Here is a 9,777-nt window from a genome sequence, read left to right as displayed (position 1 = left end):
TTAAAGATTATTAATCTCTTAGCCTAACTTTAGAGATGGCCCATCTCATCCATTATATATGGATTTTATTATTTCAACTCTCAGGCAATAACCTACTTTCTAATTTTGTAAGGGTACTTCTCAGTTGCTACATTTAACTATTACTAGTCCTTACATAATGTCAAAACTCAAAAGACTGAAAAAGAGGCTTTAAGAGTCAAGAGAGAAAATCTCAACAAATGGGGCAATATTTTTTGCAATCCTGTTGTGGTTCATAAGCATGATAATTGGATTTTCACACTAATACATGAGATGTGCATTATTACAACAGTTTGAGGGAGGCACATCTCACACAAAGTTTGTTGTTACATTACCCACCTGATGTGAAAGAAAAGAAATAAAAAAGATAAAAAAGGAAATGTTTTGACCAGAGTGATTTTAATATGCGGAAGAATTCAGATGTAGAGGATTATATTATATGTACACCAAATGGAAAGCGCCCATCCTTAACACACTTAGTAAAGATGTTTCATATAGAATCCCAGTTTTTTAGTTCCTTAGGCAAGTTGTTCCATGAATCTAAGCTTTAATATATTCATCCTCAAGATGAGAGCAAGAGCATGGGAATCAGGCAGAGTGGTATATGCACTACATATTTCATTTATATGTCATCATCAGAAACTGAATAAGCACTAATGTATGACTGCATTTCTCAGGAAGCTGTTGAATATCCCTTTAATTGCAAAAATATATACTATTATTGAAATACGTTTATATAAGAATGGTATAATGGCTCTCTTCTTTTTAAGATGCCATTTAGATACTTTTCTAATGGCTCAAAGTAATTGATGTTCTTGAGATCAAGATTCTCCTCTGTGTTGTCTTGCTTCTACAGCTAGAGGGATGGAGTAATCAAATCTCCAGCCAACATTTATTGAACTCATTATGCATGAGACATTTGCTAAATGCCTTAAAAACATTATCCCATTTAATGCAGCAATCCTATGAGGGACATACGAACATTATCTATTTCAGTGAAAAATGAACTAAAACACAGAGAGAATAAGAATTTGCCCAGTCACACATCACTAACTGGCAAAGCCAGGTATGCCCAACCCCCAGTCTTTTCATGCACAACCTCCACACAATCTTCTCATCAAAAACCTGTTTTTTCAAAGTTGATCTCATGAAGGTAGAGTATGCACTGGGAAATCAAAAAATCCATGTGACTCTCTTTGTTGCTGTGGTCTGAAGCTGAACCTGCCATATCTTTGCAGTATGCCTACCGTATGGCCTGCAAACTTGATAATAATGACTCTGACATTTTACAAAACAGTTTGCTGACCCCTACCAATATGAAAAGACACAGAAAAATTAAAATATTCAGTTTATCTGGAAGTTTTTTAAATTACCTTTTTCACACCTAACAAAGTCGCTTCAGAAAATAACAAGAGAATTAAAGAAAAGTAAAGAGAAGAGTATAATAAGCCCATGGATTATAAAACCCAAAATTGTTACAATGTCATTTCACCCCACATGGTTCTATAGACTCAGTTTAATCCCAATTTAAGATCCCAGCTAAGGTTTGTTTTGTTTTGTTCTGTAAATTGACCAGCGAATTCTAAAATGTATATGGAAATGTAAGAGACCTAGAAAAGCCAAGAGACTCTAACAGAAGAACAAAGCTGGCAGACATACACTGTCTGGCTTCAAACCATTATGAAACTGAAGAAATTAAGACACTGTGTAATATTGCCACAAGAATGAAGCAATGGTACAGAATAGCTATTGAGCAAGAAACATACCTACACATACACAGTCACCTGATTTGTGTCAAAGATGCTAATTCAGTCAGGAAAGTATAGTAAATTCAATAGATAGTAATGGACTCAGTAGATATCCATTTTTGAATTAAGCTTAACCTCAATCTATGCTACATGCAAAAACTTATTCCAAATGAACCAAAGACCTAAATGTAAAAGCTCAAACAACATATATTCTAATAGAAAAAATAGAGGAATCTCTTTCTGAATTTGGGAAAGACAAAGATTTCTTAAACAGGACACAAAAAGCACTAACCACGAAAAAATATTAATATATTGAATTTTCTTAAAATCAAGCATGTGTTCATCAAAAGGCACTATTAAGATAATGAAAATGCAAGAAACACAAAAATAAGACATTTTCTACACATATACCTAGCAAATAATTGTTATTCAGAATATATCTTCAACATTTTATAAATTGGTAAGGAAAAGACAAAAAAAAATCCAATGGACAAAAAAAGTCAAAATCCAGTGTTTTAATAAAAAAGACACTCAAATAACAAATAAATATATTAAAATGTGCCCATCAGTAGTAATTGGAGAAACGCAAATTTAAAAACCACAAATGAGCTAGGCACAGCAGCTCGTGCCTATAATCCCAACACTTTGGAAGGTGGAAGCAGGAGGATTGCTTGAGGCCAGGAGTTCAAGACCAGCCTAGGCAACACAGTCAGACCCTTTCTCCACAAAAAAAAAAAAAAAATGTTTAATTAGCCAGCCATGGTAGTATGCACTTGCAGTGGCAGCTACTTGGGAGGCTAAGGCGGGAGGATTGCTTGAGCTCAGGAGTTTGAGACCAGCCTGAGCAACATAGCGAGACCCTGTCTCTACAAAAAAAATGTTTAATTAGCCAGCCATGGTAGTATGCACTTGCAGTGGCAGCTACTTGGGAGGCTAAGGCAGGAGGATCATTTGAACCCAGGAATTTGAGTCTGCAGTGAATAGTAATTGTGTCACTGAACTCCAACCTGGATGACAAAGCAAGACCCTGACTCAAAAATAAAATAAAGAATAAAATAAAATCCACAATGGGATACCACTCCACAGAGTTACCAAAATTAAATATAGACAATGCCAAGTGTTGACAGCATGTGGAGCAACTGGAATTCTCATACAGTAATGATATGAGAGTAAATTGGTGCCATTATCTTACAAAAATGTTCAGTGATATCTACTAAGACAAAACATATCCTTACTCTATGATTTAGCAATTATACTACTGGGCATTTATCAATAAATATAAATGTTGATGGTCTCCATTGAAGACATGTACAAGAATATTCTCAGAAAGGTTATTTATTATACCCCTAAACTGGAAACAACTGAAATGATTGTCAAGAATAGAACAGAGAAAAATTCATGTAATGGAATTCTTCAGAACAATAAAAAAATATATATTGATACAGAAAACAACACAGATAAATCTTAAACCATAATGCTGGGCCAAAAATACATATTGTATCTTTCTAATTATATAAAGTTCAAAACCACACAAAACATCAATATTGGTATAGGTTTGAACAGTGGTTTCCTTTGAGTGGATATTTACAGAAAGTTGATACAAAGGAGACTTCTGCAGCTCAAGAAATGTTCTACATTTTGATTAGGCAGTTACATAGTGGGGTGTGTCTATGTACATATGTGTAAAAATTCTTTGAAATAGACATTTAAGATTTGTACTATGTGTAATATACACTCGATATTTTTAAAGTCTCCAAATATATAAAGCAAAAAATTTTAAATATACAAAGAGGAGTTAAGAACTTCACCATCGGCCGGGCGCGGTGGCTCAAGCCTGTAATCCCAGCACTTTGGGAGGCCCAGGCGGGTGGATCACGAGGTCAAGAGATCGAGACCATCCTGGTCAACATGGTGAAACCCCGTCTCTACTAAAAATATAAAAAACATTAGCTGGGCATGGTGGCGCNAAAAAAAAAAAAAAAAAAAAGAACTTCACCATCCCAGTATTAGATTTCAACATGCATCTCTCCTTAATAAACAGCCAAGCACAGGGTGGCTTGCACCTGTAATCCCAGCACTTGGGAGGCCAAGGTGAGTGGATTGCTTGATCTCCAGAGTTTGAGACCAGCCTGGGCAACATGAAGAAACCTCATCCCTACACTGGGCATGGTGGCATGCACCTGTAGTCCCAGTTACTTGGGAGGCGGAAGTGGGAGGATTGCTTGAGCCTGGGAGGCAGAGGTTGTAGTGAGCTGAAATGGTGCCACTGCATTCCAGCCTCAGCGACAGAGCCAGACCCCATCTCAAAAATAAATAAATACCCAACCAAACAAAAGATATAAAACAATATGATTGATTTAATGAACATATATAGAAATGGTTCCCAATAATTTTTTTAAAAAAACCTTTTCTTTCATATACACATGAAATGTTTGTAAGATAGCAATAATCAAATCCAACAAGTTTCGGTTATTTGTTGTTATATTAGAATACATTCGCAGGGTACAATAAAATTAAGTTCAAAATAAATACAAAAAACTAAAACTCTCATATCTTTTGAAAATTTTAAAACACAATTGTGAATAATTCATGGGTTAAAATAAATCATAATACAACTTTCAAAATGTGTAAAACTAGACAATAGTAAAAATACTACCAATCAGGGCTGCCGCTTGACATGATGGAATACCTGAAGCCGTACTACTCCTTCTCCTTTGTAAAAATAGAAAAATACATAAAACTAGTTTTAAGAAATTGCACATAGCACATAAATGGGATTTTTAAGAGAAAGAAAATAAACCAAGAGACGCCTGTGCCTGCTCTTGATTTCCACCTGGAGGAATTTCCAGACTACAGTGCAGAGAAAGAGAGCCCAAGCAGAGGCCAATTGTATCACTGAGTTTAAGAGAAAGAAAGCAGCTCTGGTGAGTTGAAGGGAACAGGGAGGTCAAACTGATTAGGTTTTTCAAGGCACAGTGTTGGAGAAAAGGAAACTATGCATAGAGAAGGCTCTAAACCTCTAAAAATATGAAGAGCAGTCTCCTTGAGTCCAATGTAGATGGCAAAATTTGAGGCCAAAAATTACAGGAGAATTCTCAAATGAAAATTTATATAGAAATGTAAAACATGTGGAGCTCACGTAAGTAAGGAGTCGGGGGGAGGGTGGGGAATTTTTCAGTTGATGAAGGCTACCTTAAATTTTCCCAAAGTTTAAAAACAATTTTAAAATGAATAAACTAATCCACAAGCAATTTAAGTGCTTCCAAGAATTTTTCCAACACTCTTTTAAAAAGACAACCAAATGCAGACATTCAGCAATGCAACAATCACAATGTACAGCACATAATAAAAATTACTTTTTAAAATTACTAGATATGCAAATAGCAGGGGAGATTCATAGCCAGAAGGGGAGAAAAGTCAGTAAAATCAGCCAGGAAATGACACTAATGGTAAAATTAACAAACAATAAGCTCAAGTGTGTAAATGAACACATGAACACAATAAGACTACAAATAGAATATTTAAAAAATTAATGGGAATTCCACAACTGAAAAATGCAGTGTACCTGAATTGAAAAATTTAGTGACTGGCATTAACAGCAAATAAGAAACTGCAGAAGAATACATCAGTGAGGTTTAAGATGTGCAACAGAAACCACCCGAGCCATAGGGCAACATCAAGAAATCCAACAGAAGTGTAATTGGAGTTCCAGAAGAAGAAGAGAGATATTTGAGGATGAAAAAAATGTGAAGAAATAATGGTTCAACACTTTCCAAACATTATGAAAATTATAAGCCTACAGAACCAAGAGCCTTAATGAACCATAAACAGAATAAAAATAAAGAAAACCTGACAAGACACATTATAATCAAACTACCTTAAAACAAAAATCATGAAGTTATTTGCCACCACAAAAAAACACTTAAGTACATAGCACTATGACACCATATAGCAACTACACAATCAAGTCTACATAACAACCATCTAACAACACGACGACAGGATCAAATTCTCACATATCAATATTAACCTTGAATGTAAATGGGCTAAATGCCTCACTGAAAAGGCGTAAAGTGGAAAGTTGGATAAGGAAGCAAGACACAACAACTGTCTACTGTCTTCAAGAGATCCACCTCACATGTAACACCCATAGGCTTAAAGTAAAGGGATGAAGATAGGTCTATCATGAAAAAGAAAACAAAAAAAGAACAGAGGTTGCTATTATTTTTTTTTTCAATTGTACTTTAGGTTCTGGGGTACATGTGCAGATCATGCAGGATTCTCGAATAGGTAAAAACATGGCAAGGTGGTATGCTGCCTCCATCCTCCATCACCTATATCTGGCATTTCTCCCCATGATATCCCTCCCCAACATCCCCACCCCCCACTGTCCCTCCCCTAGCCCCCACAACAGATTCCAGTGTGTGATGCTCCCCTCCCTGTGTCCATGTGTTCTAATCATTCAACACCTGCTTATGAGTGAGAAAATGCAGTGTTTGATTCTCTGTTCTTGTGTCAGTTTGCTGAGAATGATGGTTTCCAGATTTATCCATGTCCCTGCAAAGGACACAAACTCATTGTTTTTTATGGCTGCATAGTATTCCATGGTGTATATGTGAAACATTTTCTTTGTCCAGTCTATCATCAATGGGCATTCGGGTCGGTTGCAGGTCTTTGCTATTGCAAACAGTGCCACAATGAACATACATGTGCATGTATCTTTATAACAGAACTATTTATAATCCTTTGGGTATATACCAAGTAATGGGATTGCTGGGTCAAATGGAATTTCTATTTCTAGGTCCTTGAGGAATTGCCACATTGTCTTCCACAATGGCTGAACTAATTTACGCTCCCACCAACAGTGTAAAAGTGTTCCTATTTCTCCACATCCTCTCCAGCATCTGTTGTCTCCTGATTTTTTAATGATCCCCATTCTAACTGGCGTGAGATGGTATCTCAATGTGGTTTTGATTTGCATTTCTCTAATGACTAGTGATGATGAACATTTTTTCATATGTTTGTTGGCCTCATATATGTCTTCTTTGGAAAAGTGTTTGATCATGTCCTTCACCCACTTTTGAATGGGTTTGTTTGTTTTTTTCTTGTAAACATGTTTTAGTTCTTTATAGATTCTGGATATTAGCCCTTTGTCAGATGGGTAGATTGCAAAAATTTTTTCCCATTCTGTTTGTTGCTAGTTCAGTCTAATGATTGTTTCTTTTGCTGTACAGAGGCTCTGAAGTTTAATTAGATCCCATTTGTCTATTTTGGCTTTTGTTGCTAATGCTTTTGGTGTTTTAGTCATGAAGTCCTTGCCTATGCCTATGTTCTGAATTGTTTTGCCTAGGTTTTCTTCTAGGGTTTTTATGGTGTTAGGTCTTATGTTTAAATCTTTAATCCAACTGGAGTTAATTTTAGTGTAAGTTGTCAGGAAGGGGTCCAGTTTCTGCTTTCTGCACATGGCTAGCCAGTTTTCCCAACACCATTTATTAAACAGAGAATCCTTTCCCCATTGCTTGTTTTTGTCAGGTTTGGCAAAGATCAGATGGTTGTAGATCTGTGGCATTGTCTCTGAGGCCTCTGTTGCCTCTGTTCTGTTGCATTGGTCTATATCTCTGTTTTGGTACCAGTACCATGCTCTTTTGATTACAGTACCCTTGTAGTATTTTTTGAAATCAGAAAGCTTGATGCCTCCAGCTTTGTTCTTTTTGCTTAGGATTGTCTTGGCTATGTGGGCTCTCTTTTGGTTCCATATGAAGTTTAAGGTGTTTTTTTTCCAGTTCTGTGAAGAGGGTCATTGGTAGCTTGATGGGGATAGCATTGAATCTATAAATTACTTAGGGAAGTATGTCCATGTTCACAATATTGATTCTTCCTAACCATGAGCATGGAATGTTTTTTCATCTGTTTGTGTCCTCTCATTTCCTTGAGCAGTGGTTTGTAGTTCTCTTTGAAGAGGTTCTTTACAACCTTTGTTGGTTGTATTCCTATTTATTTTATTCTCTTTGTAGCAATTGTGAATGGGAATTTACTCTTGATTTGGCTCTCTGTTAGTCTGTTACTGGTGTATAGGAATGCTTGTGATTTCTGCACATTGATTTTGTATCCTGAGACTTTGCTGAGTTTGCTTATCAGTTTAAGGAGATCTGGGACTGAGATGATGGAGTCTTCTAAATGTACAATCATGTCATTTGCAAATAGAGACAATTTGACTTCCTCCTTTCCTAATTGAATACCCTTTATTTCTTTTTCTTGCCTGATTGCTCTGGCTAGAACTTCCAATATTATATCAAATAGGAGTGGTGAGAGAGGGCATCCTTGTCTAGTACCACATTTCAAAGGGAATGCTTCCAGTTTTTGCCCATTCAGTATGATATTGGCTGTGGGTTTGTTGTAAATAGCTTTCATTATTTTGAGACACATTCCATCGATACCCAGTTAATTGAGAGTTTTTAACATAAAGAGCTGTTGACTTTTGTTGAAGGCCTTCTCTGCATCTATTGATATAATCATGTGGTTTTTATCTTTGACAAAGATATCTTTGACAAAGGTCAATATTCATAATCTTTAAGGAGCTTACTGCATCAAGCAAAAAAAAAAAACCCATTAAAAAATGGGTAAAGGACATGAACAGACACTTCTCAAAAAAGACACACATGCAACCAACAAATATATTTTAAAATGCTCAATTTTTATTATAATCAATTTTAATATAATCCACCACATAAACAATTGTTTATGTGGTGGATTATATTTGTAGACTTGCATATGTTGAACTGGCCTTGCATCCCTGGGATGAAGCCTACTTGATCGTGTGGTGCTGAGAAGAATGTATATTCTGTAGATCTGGGGTGGAGAGTTCTGTAGATGTCTATTAGTTCTGCTTGGTCCAGATCTGAGTTCATAAGCTGTCCAATAACCAAAATAGAATAGTATTGGTATTTATACAAAAACAGATCCCACAGACCAATGGGATTGAATAGCAAACTTAGAAATAAAGCTACACACCTACAACCATCTCATCATTGACAAAACTGACAAAAAAAAAAGAAAAAACAATGAGGAAAAGACTCTCTATTCAATGAATGGTTCTGGGATTGCTGGCTAGCCATATGCAGAAGATTGAAACTGGACCCCTACTTTCACATTATACAAAAATCAACTCAAGCTAAATTAGAGACTTAAATGTAAGACCTAAAACTCTAAAAATCCTAAAAGAAAATCTAGGAAATATTATTCTGGACACTCATCTTGGGAAAGAATTTATGACTAAGTCCTCAAAAGCAATTACAATAAAAATAAAAATTGACTCGAGACCTAATTAAACTAAAGAGCTTCTGCACAGCAAAACAAACTATCAATAGAGTCAACAGGCAACCTACAGAATGGGAGAAAATATCTACAAACTATGCTTCTGACAAAGGTCAATATTCATAATCTTTAAGGAGCTTACTGCATCAAAAAAAAAAAAAAAAAAACCCATTAAAAAATGGGTAAAGGACATGAACAGACACTTCTCAAAAAAGACACACATGCAACCAACAAATATATTTTAAAATGCTCAATTTCACTAATTATCAGAGAAATGCAAATCAAAACCACAGCAATATATCTCCCACCAGTCAGAGTAGCTGTTACTAAAAAGTCAGATGTTGATAAGTTTGTGGAAAAAAGGGAATGTTTATACACTGCTGGTGGGAATGTAAATTAGTTCAGCCACTGTGGAAAGCAATTTGAAGATTTCTCAAAGAACTAAAAACAGAACTGCCATTCAAGCCAGCAATCTCATTACTGGGTATATACTCAAAGAAAAACAAATTATTCTACCAACAACACACATGCACTCCTATGTTCTTCATGGCACTATTCATCACAGCAGACAGAATAAACCTAAATGCCCATCAACAGCAGACTGAATAAAGAAAATGTGGTATATATACATACAGAATACTACACAGGCATGAGAAATAACAAAAGCATATTCTTTGCAGCAACATGGATGCAGCCA

At 35.8% G+C, this 9,777-nt stretch overlaps 1 pseudogene; it reads left to right on the top strand.

Moving 5' to 3' along the window:
* Positions 1-238: 238 nt before the first annotated feature.
* On the top strand, positions 239-363 carry LOC119471497 (annotated as a pseudogene).
* The last annotated feature ends 9,414 nt before the right edge of the window (positions 364-9,777 follow it).

Source organism: Cebus imitator, unplaced genomic scaffold (assembly GCF_001604975.1).
Source record: "Cebus imitator isolate Cc_AM_T3 unplaced genomic scaffold, Cebus_imitator-1.0 Scaffold62, whole genome shotgun sequence".
In the NCBI taxonomy this organism is placed as follows: Eukaryota; Metazoa; Chordata; class Mammalia; order Primates; family Cebidae; genus Cebus; species Cebus imitator.
This window is presented reverse-complemented; position numbering and strand designations above follow the sequence as displayed.